Source organism: Oryzias latipes, chromosome 16 (assembly GCF_053564925.1).
Source record: "Oryzias latipes strain Hd-rR chromosome 16, Olatipes_Hd-rR_3.1".
NCBI lineage: Eukaryota > Metazoa > Chordata > Actinopteri > Beloniformes > Adrianichthyidae > Oryzias > Oryzias latipes.
Window position 1 is genome coordinate 10,291,152 of NC_136252.1, and position 20,112 is coordinate 10,311,263.

The 20,112-nt window shown below is 52.6% G+C and overlaps 28 non-coding genes across 28 annotated transcripts; all 28 read left to right on the plus strand.

Moving 5' to 3' along the window:
* Nucleotides 1-560: 560 nt before the first annotated feature.
* LOC144986408 (5S ribosomal RNA) lies at nt 561-679 on the plus strand. Its single transcript, XR_013650220.1, has one exon. It is a non-coding gene; the product is annotated as a 5S ribosomal RNA (ribosomal RNA).
* A 591-nt stretch (nt 680-1,270) lies between these two features.
* Nucleotides 1,271-1,389, plus strand: LOC144986409 (5S ribosomal RNA). Its single transcript, XR_013650221.1, has one exon. It is a non-coding gene; the product is annotated as a 5S ribosomal RNA (ribosomal RNA).
* Nucleotides 1,390-1,989: 600 nt separating this feature from the next.
* On the plus strand, nt 1,990-2,108 carry LOC144986411 (5S ribosomal RNA). The gene has a single exon (XR_013650223.1). It is a non-coding gene; the product is annotated as a 5S ribosomal RNA (ribosomal RNA).
* A 591-nt stretch (nt 2,109-2,699) lies between these two features.
* On the plus strand, nt 2,700-2,818 carry LOC144985175 (5S ribosomal RNA). The gene has a single exon (XR_013649003.1). It is a non-coding gene; the product is annotated as a 5S ribosomal RNA (ribosomal RNA).
* Nucleotides 2,819-3,424: 606 nt separating this feature from the next.
* Nucleotides 3,425-3,543, plus strand: LOC144985186 (5S ribosomal RNA). The gene has a single exon (XR_013649014.1). It is a non-coding gene; the product is annotated as a 5S ribosomal RNA (ribosomal RNA).
* A 591-nt stretch (nt 3,544-4,134) lies between these two features.
* Nucleotides 4,135-4,253, plus strand: LOC144986412 (5S ribosomal RNA). Its single transcript, XR_013650224.1, has one exon. It is a non-coding gene; the product is annotated as a 5S ribosomal RNA (ribosomal RNA).
* A 600-nt stretch (nt 4,254-4,853) lies between these two features.
* LOC144986413 (5S ribosomal RNA) lies at nt 4,854-4,972 on the plus strand. Its single transcript, XR_013650225.1, has one exon. It is a non-coding gene; the product is annotated as a 5S ribosomal RNA (ribosomal RNA).
* A 591-nt stretch (nt 4,973-5,563) lies between these two features.
* On the plus strand, nt 5,564-5,682 carry LOC144986414 (5S ribosomal RNA). The gene has a single exon (XR_013650226.1). It is a non-coding gene; the product is annotated as a 5S ribosomal RNA (ribosomal RNA).
* A 591-nt stretch (nt 5,683-6,273) lies between these two features.
* LOC144986415 (5S ribosomal RNA) lies at nt 6,274-6,392 on the plus strand. The gene has a single exon (XR_013650227.1). It is a non-coding gene; the product is annotated as a 5S ribosomal RNA (ribosomal RNA).
* Nucleotides 6,393-6,983: 591 nt separating this feature from the next.
* LOC144986416 (5S ribosomal RNA) lies at nt 6,984-7,102 on the plus strand. The gene has a single exon (XR_013650228.1). It is a non-coding gene; the product is annotated as a 5S ribosomal RNA (ribosomal RNA).
* Nucleotides 7,103-7,693: 591 nt separating this feature from the next.
* Nucleotides 7,694-7,812, plus strand: LOC144986417 (5S ribosomal RNA). Its single transcript, XR_013650229.1, has one exon. It is a non-coding gene; the product is annotated as a 5S ribosomal RNA (ribosomal RNA).
* Nucleotides 7,813-8,418: 606 nt separating this feature from the next.
* On the plus strand, nt 8,419-8,537 carry LOC144986418 (5S ribosomal RNA). Its single transcript, XR_013650230.1, has one exon. It is a non-coding gene; the product is annotated as a 5S ribosomal RNA (ribosomal RNA).
* Nucleotides 8,538-9,128: 591 nt separating this feature from the next.
* On the plus strand, nt 9,129-9,247 carry LOC144986419 (5S ribosomal RNA). The gene has a single exon (XR_013650231.1). It is a non-coding gene; the product is annotated as a 5S ribosomal RNA (ribosomal RNA).
* A 606-nt stretch (nt 9,248-9,853) lies between these two features.
* LOC144986420 (5S ribosomal RNA) lies at nt 9,854-9,972 on the plus strand. The gene has a single exon (XR_013650232.1). It is a non-coding gene; the product is annotated as a 5S ribosomal RNA (ribosomal RNA).
* Nucleotides 9,973-10,583: 611 nt separating this feature from the next.
* Nucleotides 10,584-10,702, plus strand: LOC144985197 (5S ribosomal RNA). The gene has a single exon (XR_013649025.1). It is a non-coding gene; the product is annotated as a 5S ribosomal RNA (ribosomal RNA).
* Nucleotides 10,703-11,318: 616 nt separating this feature from the next.
* On the plus strand, nt 11,319-11,437 carry LOC144985208 (5S ribosomal RNA). The gene has a single exon (XR_013649036.1). It is a non-coding gene; the product is annotated as a 5S ribosomal RNA (ribosomal RNA).
* Nucleotides 11,438-12,037: 600 nt separating this feature from the next.
* Nucleotides 12,038-12,156, plus strand: LOC144986422 (5S ribosomal RNA). The gene has a single exon (XR_013650234.1). It is a non-coding gene; the product is annotated as a 5S ribosomal RNA (ribosomal RNA).
* A 606-nt stretch (nt 12,157-12,762) lies between these two features.
* LOC144985219 (5S ribosomal RNA) lies at nt 12,763-12,881 on the plus strand. The gene has a single exon (XR_013649047.1). It is a non-coding gene; the product is annotated as a 5S ribosomal RNA (ribosomal RNA).
* Nucleotides 12,882-13,472: 591 nt separating this feature from the next.
* On the plus strand, nt 13,473-13,591 carry LOC144986423 (5S ribosomal RNA). The gene has a single exon (XR_013650235.1). It is a non-coding gene; the product is annotated as a 5S ribosomal RNA (ribosomal RNA).
* A 606-nt stretch (nt 13,592-14,197) lies between these two features.
* On the plus strand, nt 14,198-14,316 carry LOC144986424 (5S ribosomal RNA). Its single transcript, XR_013650236.1, has one exon. It is a non-coding gene; the product is annotated as a 5S ribosomal RNA (ribosomal RNA).
* A 591-nt stretch (nt 14,317-14,907) lies between these two features.
* Nucleotides 14,908-15,026, plus strand: LOC144986425 (5S ribosomal RNA). The gene has a single exon (XR_013650237.1). It is a non-coding gene; the product is annotated as a 5S ribosomal RNA (ribosomal RNA).
* A 611-nt stretch (nt 15,027-15,637) lies between these two features.
* On the plus strand, nt 15,638-15,756 carry LOC144986426 (5S ribosomal RNA). The gene has a single exon (XR_013650238.1). It is a non-coding gene; the product is annotated as a 5S ribosomal RNA (ribosomal RNA).
* A 611-nt stretch (nt 15,757-16,367) lies between these two features.
* Nucleotides 16,368-16,486, plus strand: LOC144985230 (5S ribosomal RNA). The gene has a single exon (XR_013649058.1). It is a non-coding gene; the product is annotated as a 5S ribosomal RNA (ribosomal RNA).
* Nucleotides 16,487-17,076: 590 nt separating this feature from the next.
* On the plus strand, nt 17,077-17,195 carry LOC144985241 (5S ribosomal RNA). The gene has a single exon (XR_013649069.1). It is a non-coding gene; the product is annotated as a 5S ribosomal RNA (ribosomal RNA).
* Nucleotides 17,196-17,806: 611 nt separating this feature from the next.
* LOC144985252 (5S ribosomal RNA) lies at nt 17,807-17,925 on the plus strand. Its single transcript, XR_013649080.1, has one exon. It is a non-coding gene; the product is annotated as a 5S ribosomal RNA (ribosomal RNA).
* A 600-nt stretch (nt 17,926-18,525) lies between these two features.
* LOC144986428 (5S ribosomal RNA) lies at nt 18,526-18,644 on the plus strand. The gene has a single exon (XR_013650240.1). It is a non-coding gene; the product is annotated as a 5S ribosomal RNA (ribosomal RNA).
* Nucleotides 18,645-19,250: 606 nt separating this feature from the next.
* On the plus strand, nt 19,251-19,369 carry LOC144985263 (5S ribosomal RNA). Its single transcript, XR_013649091.1, has one exon. It is a non-coding gene; the product is annotated as a 5S ribosomal RNA (ribosomal RNA).
* A 591-nt stretch (nt 19,370-19,960) lies between these two features.
* LOC144986429 (5S ribosomal RNA) lies at nt 19,961-20,079 on the plus strand. Its single transcript, XR_013650241.1, has one exon. It is a non-coding gene; the product is annotated as a 5S ribosomal RNA (ribosomal RNA).
* The last annotated feature ends 33 nt before the right edge of the window (nt 20,080-20,112 follow it).

The following is a 20,112-nucleotide window of genomic DNA, read 5'->3' on the forward strand; positions in this document are numbered from 1 at the left end:
AGGAAAATCACTCACACACCCCCACAAACAGCTTTGGGTACTTTGGTTTCCTTGTCATGCATTTGTGTCTTTGGTTTTTATTTTTCTGACACCACCGTTCTGTGACACATACAGCCACCAGAGAGCGCACCGGCCAGGAAATCAAACACACAGCTTTGGGTTTCTTGCTTTTTCATGTCCTTCTGTGTCTTTCTTTTCTTTTCTTTTCTTTTCTTTTTCTTTTTTTTTTTTTTTTTTTTTTCTCTGACATGACCGTCCGGGCTTCATCCAAACTCTTCAGCGAGCTGCAGGGCAGTCAGCGCCGAGGTGCAAATGCACAAGCCTGCACCCTCTAGAAACGCTGCCGTCTCGGTGACGCGCCCACGCAGGTGTGTGTGTGTGGAAGGCCGCTGTGGCGCACCTGCTGGGGTGAAAGGTCACCGTTTTGGCTGCAGGTGGGTGTGTCCGCTCAGCAGGTGCACCAATCAGTGGCACAGAGTGAGTGGGTGAAGGGGCCGCTGGGAGCAGGCAGGAGTCTGGTGCAGGCAGCGCTTAAAGGGCTCTGCTCCACACAACCCTTCGCTTACGGCCACACCACCCTGAACACGCCCGATCTCGTCCGATCTCGGAAGCTAAGCAGGGTCGGGCCTGGTTAGTACTTGGATGGGAGACCGCCTGGGAATACCAGGTGCTGTAAGTTTTCCGGCTTTTGCTGGCATCCACCAAAGAGAAGGAAAATCACTCACACACCCCCACAAACAGCTTTGGGTACTTTGGTTTCCTTGTCATGCATTTGTGTCTTTGGTTTTTATTTTTCTGACACCACCGTTCTGTGACACATACAGCCACCAGAGAGCGCACCGGCCAGGAAATCAAACACACAGCTTTGGGTTTCTTGCTTTTTCATGTCCTTCTGTGTCTTTCTTTTCTTTTCTTTTCTTTTCTTTTTCTTTTTTTTTTTTTTTTTTTTTTCTCTGACATGACCGTCCGGGCTTCATCCAAACTCTTCAGCGAGCTGCAGGGCAGTCAGCGCCGAGGTGCAAATGCACAAGCCTGCACCCTCTAGAAACGCTGCCGTCTCGGTGACGAGCCCACGCAGGTGTGTGTGTGTGGAAGGCCGCTGTGGCGCACCTGCTGGGGTGAAAGGTCACCGTTTTGGCTGCAGGTGGGTGTGTCCGCTCAGCAGGTGCACCAATCAGTGGCACAGAGTGAGTGGGTGAAGGGGCCGCTGGGAGCAGGCAGGAGTCTGGTGCAGGCAGCGCTTAAAGGGCTCTGCTCCACACAACCCTTCGCTTACGGCCACACCACCCTGAACACGCCCGATCTCGTCCGATCTCGGAAGCTAAGCAGGGTCGGGCCTGGTTAGTACTTGGATGGGAGACCGCCTGGGAATACCAGGTGCTGTAAGTTTTCCGGCTTTTGCTGGCATCCACCAAAGAGAAGGAAAATCACTCACACACCCCCACAAACAGCTTTGGGTACTTTGGTTTCCTTGTCATGCATTTGTGTCTTTGGTTTTTATTTTTCTGACACCACCGTTCTGTGACACATACAGCCACCAGAGAGCGCACCGGCCAGGAAATCAAACACACAGCTTTGGGTTTCTTGCTTTTTCATGTCCTTCTGTGTCTTTCTTTTCTTTTCTTTTCTTTTCTTTTCTTTCTTTTTCTTTTTTTTTTTTTTTTTTTTTTCTCTGACATGACCGTCCGGGCTTCATCCAAACTCTTCAGCGAGCTGCAGGGCAGTCAGCGCCGAGGTGCAAATGCACAAGCCTGCACCCTCTAGAAACGCTGCCGTCTCGGTGACGCGCCCACGCAGGTGTGTGTGTGTGGAAGGCCGCTGTGGCGCACCTGCTGGGGTGAAAGGTCACCGTTTTGGCTGCAGGTGGGTGTGTCCGCTCAGCAGGTGCACCAATCAGTGGCACAGAGTGAGTGGGTGAAGGGGCCGCTGGGAGCAGGCAGGAGTCTGGTGCAGGCAGCGCTTAAAGGGCTCTGCTCCACACAACCCTTCGCTTACGGCCACACCACCCTGAACACGCCCGATCTCGTCCGATCTCGGAAGCTAAGCAGGGTCGGGCCTGGTTAGTACTTGGATGGGAGACCGCCTGGGAATACCAGGTGCTGTAAGTTTTCCGGCTTTTGCTGGCATCCACCAAAGAGAAGGAAAATCACTCACACACCCCCACAAACAGCTTTGGGTACTTTGGTTTCCTTGTCATGCATTTGTGTCTTTGGTTTTTATTTTTCTGACACCACCGTTCTGTGACACATACAGCCACCAGAGAGCGCACCGGCCAGGAAATCAAACACACAGCTTTGGGTTTCTTGCTTTTTCATGTCCTTCTGTGTCTTTCTTTTCTTTTCTTTTCTTTTCTTTTTCTTTTTTTTTTTTTTTTTTTTTTCTCTGACATGACCGTCCGGGCTTCATCCAAACTCTTCAGCGAGCTGCAGGGCAGTCAGCGCCGAGGTGCAAATGCACAAGCCTGCACCCTCTAGAAACGCTGCCGTCTCGGTGACGAGCCCACGCAGGTGTGTGTGTGTGGAAGGCCGCTGTGGCGCACCTGCTGGGGTGAAAGGTCACCGTTTTGGCTGCAGGTGGGTGTGTCCGCTCAGCAGGTGCACCAATCAGTGGCACAGAGTGAGTGGGTGAAGGGGCCGCTGGGAGCAGGCAGGAGTCTGGTGCAGGCAGCGCTTAAAGGGCTCTGCTCCACACAACCCTTCGCTTACGGCCATACCACCCTGAACACGCCCGATCTCGTCCGATCTCGGAAGCTAAGCAGGGTCGGGCCTGGTTAGTACTTGGATGGGAGACCGCCTGGGAATACCAGGTGCTGTAAGTTTTCCGGCTTTTGCTGGCATCCACCAAAGAGAAGGAAAATCACTCACACACCCCCACAAACAGCTTTGGGTACTTTGGTTTCCTTGTCATGCATTTGTGTCTTTGGTTTTTATTTTTCTGACACCACCGTTCTGTGACACATACAGCCACCAGAGAGCGCACCGGCCAGGAAATCAAACACACAGCTTTGGGTTTCTTGCTTTTTCATGTCCTTCTGTGTCTTTCTTTTCTTTTCTTTTCTTTTCTTTTCTTTTCTTTTCTTTTTCTTTTTTTTTTTTTTTTTTTTTTCTCTGACATGACCGTCCGGGCTTCATCCAAACTCTTCAGCGAGCTGCAGGGCAGTCAGCGCCGAGGTGCAAATGCACAAGCCTGCACCCTCTAGAAACGCTGCCGTCTCGGTGACGAGCCCACGCAGGTGTGTGTGTGTGGAAGGCCGCTGTGGCGCACCTGCTGGGGTGAAAGGTCACCGTTTTGGCTGCAGGTGGGTGTGTCCGCTCAGCAGGTGCACCAATCAGTGGCACAGAGTGAGTGGGTGAAGGGGCCGCTGGGAGCAGGCAGGAGTCTGGTGCAGGCAGCGCTTAAAGGGCTCTGCTCCACACAACCCTTCGCTTACGGCCATACCACCCTGAACACGCCCGATCTCGTCCGATCTCGGAAGCTAAGCAGGGTCGGGCCTGGTTAGTACTTGGATGGGAGACCGCCTGGGAATACCAGGTGCTGTAAGTTTTCCGGCTTTTGCTGGCATCCACCAAAGAGAAGGAAAATCACTCACACACCCCCACAAACAGCTTTGGGTACTTTGGTTTCCTTGTCATGCATTTGTGTCTTTGGTTTTTATTTTTCTGACACCACCGTTCTGTGACACATACAGCCACCAGAGAGCGCACCGGCCAGGAAATCAAACACACAGCTTTGGGTTTCTTGCTTTTTCATGTCCTTCTGTGTCTTTCTTTTCTTTTCTTTTCTTTTCTTTTTCTTTTTTTTTTTTTTTTTTTTTTCTCTGACATGACCGTCCGGGCTTCATCCAAACTCTTCAGCGAGCTGCAGGGCAGTCAGCGCCGAGGTGCAAATGCACAAGCCTGCACCCTCTAGAAACGCTGCCGTCTCGGTGACGAGCCCACGCAGGTGTGTGTGTGTGGAAGGCCGCTGTGGCGCACCTGCTGGGGTGAAAGGTCACCGTTTTGGCTGCAGGTGGGTGTGTCCGCTCAGCAGGTGCACCAATCAGTGGCACAGAGTGAGTGGGTGAAGGGGCCGCTGGGAGCAGGCAGGAGTCTGGTGCAGGCAGCGCTTAAAGGGCTCTGCTCCACACAACCCTTCGCTTACGGCCACACCACCCTGAACACGCCCGATCTCGTCCGATCTCGGAAGCTAAGCAGGGTCGGGCCTGGTTAGTACTTGGATGGGAGACCGCCTGGGAATACCAGGTGCTGTAAGTTTTCCGGCTTTTGCTGGCATCCACCAAAGAGAAGGAAAATCACTCACACACCCCCACAAACAGCTTTGGGTACTTTGGTTTCCTTGTCATGCATTTGTGTCTTTGGTTTTTATTTTTCTGACACCACCGTTCTGTGACACATACAGCCACCAGAGAGCGCACCGGCCAGGAAATCAAACACACAGCTTTGGGTTTCTTGCTTTTTCATGTCCTTCTGTGTCTTTCTTTTCTTTTCTTTTCTTTTCTTTTCTTTCTTTTTCTTTTTTTTTTTTTTTTTTTTTTCTCTGACATGACCGTCCGGGCTTCATCCAAACTCTTCAGCGAGCTGCAGGGCAGTCAGCGCCGAGGTGCAAATGCACAAGCCTGCACCCTCTAGAAACGCTGCCGTCTCGGTGACGCGCCCACGCAGGTGTGTGTGTGTGGAAGGCCGCTGTGGCGCACCTGCTGGGGTGAAAGGTCACCGTTTTGGCTGCAGGTGGGTGTGTCCGCTCAGCAGGTGCACCAATCAGTGGCACAGAGTGAGTGGGTGAAGGGGCCGCTGGGAGCAGGCAGGAGTCTGGTGCAGGCAGCGCTTAAAGGGCTCTGCTCCACACAACCCTTCGCTTACGGCCACACCACCCTGAACACGCCCGATCTCGTCCGATCTCGGAAGCTAAGCAGGGTCGGGCCTGGTTAGTACTTGGATGGGAGACCGCCTGGGAATACCAGGTGCTGTAAGTTTTCCGGCTTTTGCTGGCATCCACCAAAGAGAAGGAAAATCACTCACACACCCCCACAAACAGCTTTGGGTACTTTGGTTTCCTTGTCATGCATTTGTGTCTTTGGTTTTTATTTTTCTGACACCACCGTTCTGTGACACATACAGCCACCAGAGAGCGCACCGGCCAGGAAATCAAACACACAGCTTTGGGTTTCTTGCTTTTTCATGTCCTTCTGTGTCTTTCTTTTCTTTTCTTTTCTTTTCTTTTTCTTTTTTTTTTTTTTTTTTTTTTCTCTGACATGACCGTCCGGGCTTCATCCAAACTCTTCAGCGAGCTGCAGGGCAGTCAGCGCCGAGGTGCAAATGCACAAGCCTGCACCCTCTAGAAACGCTGCCGTCTCGGTGACGAGCCCACGCAGGTGTGTGTGTGTGGAAGGCCGCTGTGGCGCACCTGCTGGGGTGAAAGGTCACCGTTTTGGCTGCAGGTGGGTGTGTCCGCTCAGCAGGTGCACCAATCAGTGGCACAGAGTGAGTGGGTGAAGGGGCCGCTGGGAGCAGGCAGGAGTCTGGTGCAGGCAGCGCTTAAAGGGCTCTGCTCCACACAACCCTTCGCTTACGGCCACACCACCCTGAACACGCCCGATCTCGTCCGATCTCGGAAGCTAAGCAGGGTCGGGCCTGGTTAGTACTTGGATGGGAGACCGCCTGGGAATACCAGGTGCTGTAAGTTTTCCGGCTTTTGCTGGCATCCACCAAAGAGAAGGAAAATCACTCACACACCCCCACAAACAGCTTTGGGTACTTTGGTTTCCTTGTCATGCATTTGTGTCTTTGGTTTTTATTTTTCTGACACCACCGTTCTGTGACACATACAGCCACCAGAGAGCGCACCGGCCAGGAAATCAAACACACAGCTTTGGGTTTCTTGCTTTTTCATGTCCTTCTGTGTCTTTCTTTTCTTTTCTTTTCTTTTCTTTTTCTTTTTTTTTTTTTTTTTTTTTTCTCTGACATGACCGTCCGGGCTTCATCCAAACTCTTCAGCGAGCTGCAGGGCAGTCAGCGCCGAGGTGCAAATGCACAAGCCTGCACCCTCTAGAAACGCTGCCGTCTCGGTGACGAGCCCACGCAGGTGTGTGTGTGTGGAAGGCCGCTGTGGCGCACCTGCTGGGGTGAAAGGTCACCGTTTTGGCTGCAGGTGGGTGTGTCCGCTCAGCAGGTGCACCAATCAGTGGCACAGAGTGAGTGGGTGAAGGGGCCGCTGGGAGCAGGCAGGAGTCTGGTGCAGGCAGCGCTTAAAGGGCTCTGCTCCACACAACCCTTCGCTTACGGCCACACCACCCTGAACACGCCCGATCTCGTCCGATCTCGGAAGCTAAGCAGGGTCGGGCCTGGTTAGTACTTGGATGGGAGACCGCCTGGGAATACCAGGTGCTGTAAGTTTTCCGGCTTTTGCTGGCATCCACCAAAGAGAAGGAAAATCACTCACACACCCCCACAAACAGCTTTGGGTACTTTGGTTTCCTTGTCATGCATTTGTGTCTTTGGTTTTTATTTTTCTGACACCACCGTTCTGTGACACATACAGCCACCAGAGAGCGCACCGGCCAGGAAATCAAACACACAGCTTTGGGTTTCTTGCTTTTTCATGTCCTTCTGTGTCTTTCTTTTCTTTTCTTTTCTTTTCTTTTTCTTTTTTTTTTTTTTTTTTTTTTCTCTGACATGACCGTCCGGGCTTCATCCAAACTCTTCAGCGAGCTGCAGGGCAGTCAGCGCCGAGGTGCAAATGCACAAGCCTGCACCCTCTAGAAACGCTGCCGTCTCGGTGACGAGCCCACGCAGGTGTGTGTGTGTGGAAGGCCGCTGTGGCGCACCTGCTGGGGTGAAAGGTCACCGTTTTGGCTGCAGGTGGGTGTGTCCGCTCAGCAGGTGCACCAATCAGTGGCACAGAGTGAGTGGGTGAAGGGGCCGCTGGGAGCAGGCAGGAGTCTGGTGCAGGCAGCGCTTAAAGGGCTCTGCTCCACACAACCCTTCGCTTACGGCCACACCACCCTGAACACGCCCGATCTCGTCCGATCTCGGAAGCTAAGCAGGGTCGGGCCTGGTTAGTACTTGGATGGGAGACCGCCTGGGAATACCAGGTGCTGTAAGTTTTCCGGCTTTTGCTGGCATCCACCAAAGAGAAGGAAAATCACTCACACACCCCCACAAACAGCTTTGGGTACTTTGGTTTCCTTGTCATGCATTTGTGTCTTTGGTTTTTATTTTTCTGACACCACCGTTCTGTGACACATACAGCCACCAGAGAGCGCACCGGCCAGGAAATCAAACACACAGCTTTGGGTTTCTTGCTTTTTCATGTCCTTCTGTGTCTTTCTTTTCTTTTCTTTTCTTTTCTTTTTCTTTTTTTTTTTTTTTTTTTTTTCTCTGACATGACCGTCCGGGCTTCATCCAAACTCTTCAGCGAGCTGCAGGGCAGTCAGCGCCGAGGTGCAAATGCACAAGCCTGCACCCTCTAGAAACGCTGCCGTCTCGGTGACGAGCCCACGCAGGTGTGTGTGTGTGGAAGGCCGCTGTGGCGCACCTGCTGGGGTGAAAGGTCACCGTTTTGGCTGCAGGTGGGTGTGTCCGCTCAGCAGGTGCACCAATCAGTGGCACAGAGTGAGTGGGTGAAGGGGCCGCTGGGAGCAGGCAGGAGTCTGGTGCAGGCAGCGCTTAAAGGGCTCTGCTCCACACAACCCTTCGCTTACGGCCACACCACCCTGAACACGCCCGATCTCGTCCGATCTCGGAAGCTAAGCAGGGTCGGGCCTGGTTAGTACTTGGATGGGAGACCGCCTGGGAATACCAGGTGCTGTAAGTTTTCCGGCTTTTGCTGGCATCCACCAAAGAGAAGGAAAATCACTCACACACCCCCACAAACAGCTTTGGGTACTTTGGTTTCCTTGTCATGCATTTGTGTCTTTGGTTTTTATTTTTCTGACACCACCGTTCTGTGACACATACAGCCACCAGAGAGCGCACCGGCCAGGAAATCAAACACACAGCTTTGGGTTTCTTGCTTTTTCATGTCCTTCTGTGTCTTTCTTTTCTTTTCTTTTCTTTTCTTTTCTTTTCTTTTCTTTTTCTTTTTTTTTTTTTTTTTTTTTTCTCTGACATGACCGTCCGGGCTTCATCCAAACTCTTCAGCGAGCTGCAGGGCAGTCAGCGCCGAGGTGCAAATGCACAAGCCTGCACCCTCTAGAAACGCTGCCGTCTCGGTGACGCGCCCACGCAGGTGTGTGTGTGTGGAAGGCCGCTGTGGCGCACCTGCTGGGGTGAAAGGTCACCGTTTTGGCTGCAGGTGGGTGTGTCCGCTCAGCAGGTGCACCAATCAGTGGCACAGAGTGAGTGGGTGAAGGGGCCGCTGGGAGCAGGCAGGAGTCTGGTGCAGGCAGCGCTTAAAGGGCTCTGCTCCACACAACCCTTCGCTTACGGCCACACCACCCTGAACACGCCCGATCTCGTCCGATCTCGGAAGCTAAGCAGGGTCGGGCCTGGTTAGTACTTGGATGGGAGACCGCCTGGGAATACCAGGTGCTGTAAGTTTTCCGGCTTTTGCTGGCATCCACCAAAGAGAAGGAAAATCACTCACACACCCCCACAAACAGCTTTGGGTACTTTGGTTTCCTTGTCATGCATTTGTGTCTTTGGTTTTTATTTTTCTGACACCACCGTTCTGTGACACATACAGCCACCAGAGAGCGCACCGGCCAGGAAATCAAACACACAGCTTTGGGTTTCTTGCTTTTTCATGTCCTTCTGTGTCTTTCTTTTCTTTTCTTTTCTTTTCTTTTTCTTTTTTTTTTTTTTTTTTTTTTCTCTGACATGACCGTCCGGGCTTCATCCAAACTCTTCAGCGAGCTGCAGGGCAGTCAGCGCCGAGGTGCAAATGCACAAGCCTGCACCCTCTAGAAACGCTGCCGTCTCGGTGACGAGCCCACGCAGGTGTGTGTGTGTGGAAGGCCGCTGTGGCGCACCTGCTGGGGTGAAAGGTCACCGTTTTGGCTGCAGGTGGGTGTGTCCGCTCAGCAGGTGCACCAATCAGTGGCACAGAGTGAGTGGGTGAAGGGGCCGCTGGGAGCAGGCAGGAGTCTGGTGCAGGCAGCGCTTAAAGGGCTCTGCTCCACACAACCCTTCGCTTACGGCCACACCACCCTGAACACGCCCGATCTCGTCCGATCTCGGAAGCTAAGCAGGGTCGGGCCTGGTTAGTACTTGGATGGGAGACCGCCTGGGAATACCAGGTGCTGTAAGTTTTCCGGCTTTTGCTGGCATCCACCAAAGAGAAGGAAAATCACTCACACACCCCCACAAACAGCTTTGGGTACTTTGGTTTCCTTGTCATGCATTTGTGTCTTTGGTTTTTATTTTTCTGACACCACCGTTCTGTGACACATACAGCCACCAGAGAGCGCACCGGCCAGGAAATCAAACACACAGCTTTGGGTTTCTTGCTTTTTCATGTCCTTCTGTGTCTTTCTTTTCTTTTCTTTTCTTTTCTTTTCTTTTCTTTTCTTTTTCTTTTTTTTTTTTTTTTTTTTTTCTCTGACATGACCGTCCGGGCTTCATCCAAACTCTTCAGCGAGCTGCAGGGCAGTCAGCGCCGAGGTGCAAATGCACAAGCCTGCACCCTCTAGAAACGCTGCCGTCTCGGTGACGCGCCCACGCAGGTGTGTGTGTGTGGAAGGCCGCTGTGGCGCACCTGCTGGGGTGAAAGGTCACCGTTTTGGCTGCAGGTGGGTGTGTCCGCTCAGCAGGTGCACCAATCAGTGGCACAGAGTGAGTGGGTGAAGGGGCCGCTGGGAGCAGGCAGGAGTCTGGTGCAGGCAGCGCTTAAAGGGCTCTGCTCCACACAACCCTTCGCTTACGGCCACACCACCCTGAACACGCCCGATCTCGTCCGATCTCGGAAGCTAAGCAGGGTCGGGCCTGGTTAGTACTTGGATGGGAGACCGCCTGGGAATACCAGGTGCTGTAAGTTTTCCGGCTTTTGCTGGCATCCACCAAAGAGAAGGAAAATCACTCACACACCCCCACAAACAGCTTTGGGTACTTTGGTTTCCTTGTCATGCATTTGTGTCTTTGGTTTTTATTTTTCTGACACCACCGTTCTGTGACACATACAGCCACCAGAGAGCGCACCGGCCAGGAAATCAAACACACAGCTTTGGGTTTCTTGCTTTTTCATGTCCTTCTGTGTCTTTCTTTTCTTTTCTTTTCTTTTCTTTTCTTTTCTTTTCTTTTCTTTTTCTTTTTTTTTTTTTTTTTTTTTTCTCTGACATGACCGTCCGGGCTTCATCCAAACTCTTCAGCGAGCTGCAGGGCAGTCAGCGCCGAGGTGCAAATGCACAAGCCTGCACCCTCTAGAAACGCTGCCGTCTCGGTGACGAGCCCACGCAGGTGTGTGTGTGTGGAAGGCCGCTGTGGCGCACCTGCTGGGGTGAAAGGTCACCGTTTTGGCTGCAGGTGGGTGTGTCCGCTCAGCAGGTGCACCAATCAGTGGCACAGAGTGAGTGGGTGAAGGGGCCGCTGGGAGCAGGCAGGAGTCTGGTGCAGGCAGCGCTTAAAGGGCTCTGCTCCACACAACCCTTCGCTTACGGCCATACCACCCTGAACACGCCCGATCTCGTCCGATCTCGGAAGCTAAGCAGGGTCGGGCCTGGTTAGTACTTGGATGGGAGACCGCCTGGGAATACCAGGTGCTGTAAGTTTTCCGGCTTTTGCTGGCATCCACCAAAGAGAAGGAAAATCACTCACACACCCCCACAAACAGCTTTGGGTACTTTGGTTTCCTTGTCATGCATTTGTGTCTTTGGTTTTTATTTTTCTGACACCACCGTTCTGTGACACATACAGCCACCAGAGAGCGCACCGGCCAGGAAATCAAACACACAGCTTTGGGTTTCTTGCTTTTTCATGTCCTTCTGTGTCTTTCTTTTCTTTTCTTTTCTTTTCTTTTCTTTTCTTTTCTTTTCTTTTCTTTTTCTTTTTTTTTTTTTTTTTTTTTTCTCTGACATGACCGTCCGGGCTTCATCCAAACTCTTCAGCGAGCTGCAGGGCAGTCAGCGCCGAGGTGCAAATGCACAAGCCTGCACCCTCTAGAAACGCTGCCGTCTCGGTGACGAGCCCACGCAGGTGTGTGTGTGTGGAAGGCCGCTGTGGCGCACCTGCTGGGGTGAAAGGTCACCGTTTTGGCTGCAGGTGGGTGTGTCCGCTCAGCAGGTGCACCAATCAGTGGCACAGAGTGAGTGGGTGAAGGGGCCGCTGGGAGCAGGCAGGAGTCTGGTGCAGGCAGCGCTTAAAGGGCTCTGCTCCACACAACCCTTCGCTTACGGCCATACCACCCTGAACACGCCCGATCTCGTCCGATCTCGGAAGCTAAGCAGGGTCGGGCCTGGTTAGTACTTGGATGGGAGACCGCCTGGGAATACCAGGTGCTGTAAGTTTTCCGGCTTTTGCTGGCATCCACCAAAGAGAAGGAAAATCACTCACACACCCCCACAAACAGCTTTGGGTACTTTGGTTTCCTTGTCATGCATTTGTGTCTTTGGTTTTTATTTTTCTGACACCACCGTTCTGTGACACATACAGCCACCAGAGAGCGCACCGGCCAGGAAATCAAACACACAGCTTTGGGTTTCTTGCTTTTTCATGTCCTTCTGTGTCTTTCTTTTCTTTTCTTTTCTTTTCTTTTCTTTCTTTTTCTTTTTTTTTTTTTTTTTTTTTTCTCTGACATGACCGTCCGGGCTTCATCCAAACTCTTCAGCGAGCTGCAGGGCAGTCAGCGCCGAGGTGCAAATGCACAAGCCTGCACCCTCTAGAAACGCTGCCGTCTCGGTGACGCGCCCACGCAGGTGTGTGTGTGTGGAAGGCCGCTGTGGCGCACCTGCTGGGGTGAAAGGTCACCGTTTTGGCTGCAGGTGGGTGTGTCCGCTCAGCAGGTGCACCAATCAGTGGCACAGAGTGAGTGGGTGAAGGGGCCGCTGGGAGCAGGCAGGAGTCTGGTGCAGGCAGCGCTTAAAGGGCTCTGCTCCACACAACCCTTCGCTTACGGCCACACCACCCTGAACACGCCCGATCTCGTCCGATCTCGGAAGCTAAGCAGGGTCGGGCCTGGTTAGTACTTGGATGGGAGACCGCCTGGGAATACCAGGTGCTGTAAGTTTTCCGGCTTTTGCTGGCATCCACCAAAGAGAAGGAAAATCACTCACACACCCCCACAAACAGCTTTGGGTACTTTGGTTTCCTTGTCATGCATTTGTGTCTTTGGTTTTTATTTTTCTGACACCACCGTTCTGTGACACATACAGCCACCAGAGAGCGCACCGGCCAGGAAATCAAACACACAGCTTTGGGTTTCTTGCTTTTTCATGTCCTTCTGTGTCTTTCTTTTCTTTTCTTTTCTTTTCTTTTCTTTTCTTTTCTTTTTCTTTTTTTTTTTTTTTTTTTTTTCTCTGACATGACCGTCCGGGCTTCATCCAAACTCTTCAGCGAGCTGCAGGGCAGTCAGCGCCGAGGTGCAAATGCACAAGCCTGCACCCTCTAGAAACGCTGCCGTCTCGGTGACGAGCCCACGCAGGTGTGTGTGTGTGGAAGGCCGCTGTGGCGCACCTGCTGGGGTGAAAGGTCACCGTTTTGGCTGCAGGTGGGTGTGTCCGCTCAGCAGGTGCACCAATCAGTGGCACAGAGTGAGTGGGTGAAGGGGCCGCTGGGAGCAGGCAGGAGTCTGGTGCAGGCAGCGCTTAAAGGGCTCTGCTCCACACAACCCTTCGCTTACGGCCATACCACCCTGAACACGCCCGATCTCGTCCGATCTCGGAAGCTAAGCAGGGTCGGGCCTGGTTAGTACTTGGATGGGAGACCGCCTGGGAATACCAGGTGCTGTAAGTTTTCCGGCTTTTGCTGGCATCCACCAAAGAGAAGGAAAATCACTCACACACCCCCACAAACAGCTTTGGGTACTTTGGTTTCCTTGTCATGCATTTGTGTCTTTGGTTTTTATTTTTCTGACACCACCGTTCTGTGACACATACAGCCACCAGAGAGCGCACCGGCCAGGAAATCAAACACACAGCTTTGGGTTTCTTGCTTTTTCATGTCCTTCTGTGTCTTTCTTTTCTTTTCTTTTCTTTTCTTTTTCTTTTTTTTTTTTTTTTTTTTTTCTCTGACATGACCGTCCGGGCTTCATCCAAACTCTTCAGCGAGCTGCAGGGCAGTCAGCGCCGAGGTGCAAATGCACAAGCCTGCACCCTCTAGAAACGCTGCCGTCTCGGTGACGCGCCCACGCAGGTGTGTGTGTGTGGAAGGCCGCTGTGGCGCACCTGCTGGGGTGAAAGGTCACCGTTTTGGCTGCAGGTGGGTGTGTCCGCTCAGCAGGTGCACCAATCAGTGGCACAGAGTGAGTGGGTGAAGGGGCCGCTGGGAGCAGGCAGGAGTCTGGTGCAGGCAGCGCTTAAAGGGCTCTGCTCCACACAACCCTTCGCTTACGGCCACACCACCCTGAACACGCCCGATCTCGTCCGATCTCGGAAGCTAAGCAGGGTCGGGCCTGGTTAGTACTTGGATGGGAGACCGCCTGGGAATACCAGGTGCTGTAAGTTTTCCGGCTTTTGCTGGCATCCACCAAAGAGAAGGAAAATCACTCACACACCCCCACAAACAGCTTTGGGTACTTTGGTTTCCTTGTCATGCATTTGTGTCTTTGGTTTTTATTTTTCTGACACCACCGTTCTGTGACACATACAGCCACCAGAGAGCGCACCGGCCAGGAAATCAAACACACAGCTTTGGGTTTCTTGCTTTTTCATGTCCTTCTGTGTCTTTCTTTTCTTTTCTTTTCTTTTCTTTTCTTTTCTTTTCTTTTTCTTTTTTTTTTTTTTTTTTTTTTCTCTGACATGACCGTCCGGGCTTCATCCAAACTCTTCAGCGAGCTGCAGGGCAGTCAGCGCCGAGGTGCAAATGCACAAGCCTGCACCCTCTAGAAACGCTGCCGTCTCGGTGACGAGCCCACGCAGGTGTGTGTGTGTGGAAGGCCGCTGTGGCGCACCTGCTGGGGTGAAAGGTCACCGTTTTGGCTGCAGGTGGGTGTGTCCGCTCAGCAGGTGCACCAATCAGTGGCACAGAGTGAGTGGGTGAAGGGGCCGCTGGGAGCAGGCAGGAGTCTGGTGCAGGCAGCGCTTAAAGGGCTCTGCTCCACACAACCCTTCGCTTACGGCCACACCACCCTGAACACGCCCGATCTCGTCCGATCTCGGAAGCTAAGCAGGGTCGGGCCTGGTTAGTACTTGGATGGGAGACCGCCTGGGAATACCAGGTGCTGTAAGTTTTCCGGCTTTTGCTGGCATCCACCAAAGAGAAGGAAAATCACTCACACACCCCCACAAACAGCTTTGGGTACTTTGGTTTCCTTGTCATGCATTTGTGTCTTTGGTTTTTATTTTTCTGACACCACCGTTCTGTGACACATACAGCCACCAGAGAGCGCACCGGCCAGGAAATCAAACACACAGCTTTGGGTTTCTTGCTTTTTCATGTCCTTCTGTGTCTTTCTTTTCTTTTCTTTTCTTTTCTTTTTCTTTTTTTTTTTTTTTTTTTTTTCTCTGACATGACCGTCCGGGCTTCATCCAAACTCTTCAGCGAGCTGCAGGGCAGTCAGCGCCGAGGTGCAAATGCACAAGCCTGCACCCTCTAGAAACGCTGCCGTCTCGGTGACGAGCCCACGCAGGTGTGTGTGTGTGGAAGGCCGCTGTGGCGCACCTGCTGGGGTGAAAGGTCACCGTTTTGGCTGCAGGTGGGTGTGTCCGCTCAGCAGGTGCACCAATCAGTGGCACAGAGTGAGTGGGTGAAGGGGCCGCTGGGAGCAGGCAGGAGTCTGGTGCAGGCAGCGCTTAAAGGGCTCTGCTCCACACAACCCTTCGCTTACGGCCACACCACCCTGAACACGCCCGATCTCGTCCGATCTCGGAAGCTAAGCAGGGTCGGGCCTGGTTAGTACTTGGATGGGAGACCGCCTGGGAATACCAGGTGCTGTAAGTTTTCCGGCTTTTGCTGGCATCCACCAAAGAGAAGGAAAATCACTCACACACCCCCACAAACAGCTTTGGGTACTTTGGTTTCCTTGTCATGCATTTGTGTCTTTGGTTTTTATTTTTCTGACACCACCGTTCTGTGACACATACAGCCACCAGAGAGCGCACCGGCCAGGAAATCAAACACACAGCTTTGGGTTTCTTGCTTTTTCATGTCCTTCTGTGTCTTTCTTTTCTTTTCTTTTCTTTTCTTTTCTTTTCTTTTCTTTTCTTTTTCTTTTTTTTTTTTTTTTTTTTTTCTCTGACATGACCGTCCGGGCTTCATCCAAACTCTTCAGCGAGCTGCAGGGCAGTCAGCGCCGAGGTGCAAATGCACAAGCCTGCACCCTCTAGAAACGCTGCCGTCTCGGTGACGCGCCCACGCAGGTGTGTGTGTGTGGAAGGCCGCTGTGGCGCACCTGCTGGGGTGAAAGGTCACCGTTTTGGCTGCAGGTGGGTGTGTCCGCTCAGCAGGTGCACCAATCAGTGGCACAGAGTGAGTGGGTGAAGGGGCCGCTGGGAGCAGGCAGGAGTCTGGTGCAGGCAGCGCTTAAAGGGCTCTGCTCCACACAACCCTTCGCTTACGGCCACACCACCCTGAACACGCCCGATCTCGTCCGATCTCGGAAGCTAAGCAGGGTCGGGCCTGGTTAGTACTTGGATGGGAGACCGCCTGGGAATACCAGGTGCTGTAAGTTTTCCGGCTTTTGCTGGCATCCACCAAAGAGAAGGAAAATCACTCACACACCCCCACAAACAGCTTTGGGTACTTTGGTTTCCTTGTCATGCATTTGTGTCTTTGGTTTTTATTTTTCTGACACCACCGTTCTGTGACACATACAGCCACCAGAGAGCGCACCGGCCAGGAAATCAAACACACAGCTTTGGGTTTCTTGCTTTTTCATGTCCTTCTGTGTCTTTCTTTTCTTTTCTTTTCTTTTCTTTTCTTTTCTTTTCTTTTCTTTTTCTTTTTTTTTTTTTTTTTTTTTTCTCTGACATGACCGTCCGGGCTTCATCCAAACTCTTCAGCGAGCTGCAGGGCAGTCAGCGCCGAGGTGCAAATGCACAAGCCTGCACCCTCTAGAAACGCTGCCGTCTCGGTGACGAGCCCACGCAGGTGTGTGTGTGTGGAAGGCCGCTGTGGCGCACCTGCTGGGGTGAAAGGTCACCGTTTTGGCTGCAGGTGGGTGTGTCCGCTCAGCAGGTGCACCAATCAGTGGCACAGAGTGAGTGGGTGAAGGGGCCGCTGGGAGCAGGCAGGAGTCTGGTGCAGGCAGCGCTTAAAGGGCTCTGCTCCACACAACCCTTCGCTTACGGCCATACCACCCTGAACACGCCCGATCTCGTCCGATCTCGGAAGCTAAGCAGGGTCGGGCCTGGTTAGTACTTGGATGGGAGACCGCCTGGGAATACCAGGTGCTGTAAGTTTTCCGGCTTTTGCTGGCATCCACCAAAGAGAAGGAAAATCACTCACACACCCCCACAAACAGCTTTGGGTACTTTGGTTTCCTTGTCATGCATTTGTGTCTTTGGTTTTTATTTTTCTGACACCACCGTTCTGTGACACATACAGCCACCAGAGAGCGCACCGGCCAGGAAATCAAACACACAGCTTTGGGTTTCTTGCTTTTTCATGTCCTTCTGTGTCTTTCTTTTCTTTTCTTTTCTTTCTTTTTCTTTTTTTTTTTTTTTTTTTTTTCTCTGACATGACCGTCCGGGCTTCATCCAAACTCTTCAGCGAGCTGCAGGGCAGTCAGCGCCGAGGTGCAAATGCACAAGCCTGCACCCTCTAGAAACGCTGCCGTCTCGGTGACGCGCCCACGCAGGTGTGTGTGTGTGGAAGGCCGCTGTGGCGCACCTGCTGGGGTGAAAGGTCACCGTTTTGGCTGCAGGTGGGTGTGTCCGCTCAGCAGGTGCACCAATCAGTGGCACAGAGTGAGTGGGTGAAGGGGCCGCTGGGAGCAGGCAGGAGTCTGGTGCAGGCAGCGCTTAAAGGGCTCTGCTCCACACAACCCTTCGCTTACGGCCATACCACCCTGAACACGCCCGATCTCGTCCGATCTCGGAAGCTAAGCAGGGTCGGGCCTGGTTAGTACTTGGATGGGAGACCGCCTGGGAATACCAGGTGCTGTAAGTTTTCCGGCTTTTGCTGGCATCCACCAAAGAGAAGGAAAATCACTCACACACCCCCACAAACAGCTTTGGGTACTTTGGTTTCCTTGTCATGCATTTGTGTCTTTGGTTTTTATTTTTCTGACACCACCGTTCTGTGACACATACAGCCACCAGAGAGCGCACCGGCCAGGAAATCAAACACACAGCTTTGGGTTTCTTGCTTTTTCATGTCCTTCTGTGTCTTTCTTTTCTTTTCTTTTCTTTTCTTTTCTTTTCTTTTCTTTTCTTTTTCTTTTTTTTTTTTTTTTTTTTTTCTCTGACATGACCGTCCGGGCTTCATCCAAACTCTTCAGCGAGCTGCAGGGCAGTCAGCGCCGAGGTGCAAATGCACAAGCCTGCACCCTCTAGAAACGCTGCCGTCTCGGTGACGAGCCCACGCAGGTGTGTGTGTGTGGAAGGCCGCTGTGGCGCACCTGCTGGGGTGAAAGGTCACCGTTTTGGCTGCAGGTGGGTGTGTCCGCTCAGCAGGTGCACCAATCAGTGGCACAGAGTGAGTGGGTGAAGGGGCCGCTGGGAGCAGGCAGGAGTCTGGTGCAGGCAGCGCTTAAAGGGCTCTGCTCCACACAACCCTTCGCTTACGGCCATACCACCCTGAACACGCCCGATCTCGTCCGATCTCGGAAGCTAAGCAGGGTCGGGCCTGGTTAGTACTTGGATGGGAGACCGCCTGGGAATACCAGGTGCTGTAAGTTTTCCGGCTTTTGCTGGCATCCACCAAAGAGAAGGAAAATCACTCACACACCCCCACAAACAGCTTTGGGTACTTTGGTTTCCTTGTCATGCATTTGTGTCTTTGGTTTTTATTTTTCTGACACCACCGTTCTGTGACACATACAGCCACCAGAGAGCGCACCGGCCAGGAAATCAAACACACAGCTTTGGGTTTCTTGCTTTTTCATGTCCTTCTGTGTCTTTCTTTTCTTTTCTTTTCTTTTCTTTTCTTTCTTTTTCTTTTTTTTTTTTTTTTTTTTTTCTCTGACATGACCGTCCGGGCTTCATCCAAACTCTTCAGCGAGCTGCAGGGCAGTCAGCGCCGAGGTGCAAATGCACAAGCCTGCACCCTCTAGAAACGCTGCCGTCTCGGTGACGCGCCCACGCAGGTGTGTGTGTGTGGAAGGCCGCTGTGGCGCACCTGCTGGGGTGAAAGGTCACCGTTTTGGCTGCAGGTGGGTGTGTCCGCTCAGCAGGTGCACCAATCAGTGGCACAGAGTGAGTGGGTGAAGGGGCCGCTGGGAGCAGGCAGGAGTCTGGTGCAGGCAGCGCTTAAAGGGCTCTGCTCCACACAACCCTTCGCTTACGGCCACACCACCCTGAACACGCCCGATCTCGTCCGATCTCGGAAGCTAAGCAGGGTCGGGCCTGGTTAGTACTTGGATGGGAGACCGCCTGGGAATACCAGGTGCTGTAAGTTTTCCGGCTTTTGCTGGCATCCACCAAAGAGAAGGAAAATCACTCACACACCCCCACAAACAGCTTTGGGTACTTTGGTTTCCTTGTCATGCATTTGTGTCTTTGGTTTTTATTTTTCTGACACCACCGTTCTGTGACACATACAGCCACCAGAGAGCGCACCGGCCAGGAAATCAAACACACAGCTTTGGGTTTCTTGCTTTTTCATGTCCTTCTGTGTCTTTCTTTTCTTTTCTTTTCTTTTCTTTTCTTTTCTTTTCTTTTTCTTTTTTTTTTTTTTTTTTTTTTCTCTGACATGACCGTCCGGGCTTCATCCAAACTCTTCAGCGAGCTGCAGGGCAGTCAGCGCCGAGGTGCAAATGCACAAGCCTGCACCCTCTAGAAACGCTGCCGTCTCGGTGACGAGCCCACGCAGGTGTGTGTGTGTGGAAGGCCGCTGTGGCGCACCTGCTGGGGTGAAAGGTCACCGTTTTGGCTGCAGGTGGGTGTGTCCGCTCAGCAGGTGCACCAATCAGTGGCACAGAGTGAGTGGGTGAAGGGGCCGCTGGGAGCAGGCAGGAGTCTGGTGCAGGCAGCGCTTAAAGGGCTCTGCTCCACACAACCCTTCGCTTACGGCCATACCACCCTGAACACGCCCGATCTCGTCCGATCTCGGAAGCTAAGCAGGGTCGGGCCTGGTTAGTACTTGGATGGGAGACCGCCTGGGAATACCAGGTGCTGTAAGTTTTCCGGCTTTTGCTGGCATCCACCAAAGAGAAGGAAAATCACTCACACACCCCCACAAACAGCTTTGGGTACTTTGGTTTCCTTGTCATGCATTTGTGTCTTTGGTTTTTATTTTTCTGACACCACCGTTCTGTGACACATACAGCCACCAGAGAGCGCACCGGCCAGGAAATCAAACACACAGCTTTGGGTTTCTTGCTTTTTCATGTCCTTCTGTGTCTTTCTTTTCTTTTCTTTTCTTTTCTTTTTCTTTTTTTTTTTTTTTTTTTTTTCTCTGACATGACCGTCCGGGCTTCATCCAAACTCTTCAGCGAGCTGCAGGGCAGTCAGCGCCGAGGTGCAAATGCACAAGCCTGCACCCTCTAGAAACGCTGCCGTCTCGGTGACGCGCCCACGCAGGTGTGTGTGTGTGGAAGGCCGCTGTGGCGCACCTGCTGGGGTGAAAGGTCACCGTTTTGGCTGCAGGTGGGTGTGTCCGCTCAGCAGGTGCACCAATCAGTGGCACAGAGTGAGTGGGTGAAGGGGCCGCTGGGAGCAGGCAGGAGTCTGGTGCAGGCAGCGCTTAAAGGGCTCTGCTCCACACAACCCTTCGCTTACGGCCACACCACCCTGAACACGCCCGATCTCGTCCGATCTCGGAAGCTAAGCAGGGTCGGGCCTGGTTAGTACTTGGATGGGAGACCGCCTGGGAATACCAGGTGCTGTAAGTTTTCCGGCTTTTGCTGGCATCCACCAAAGAGAAG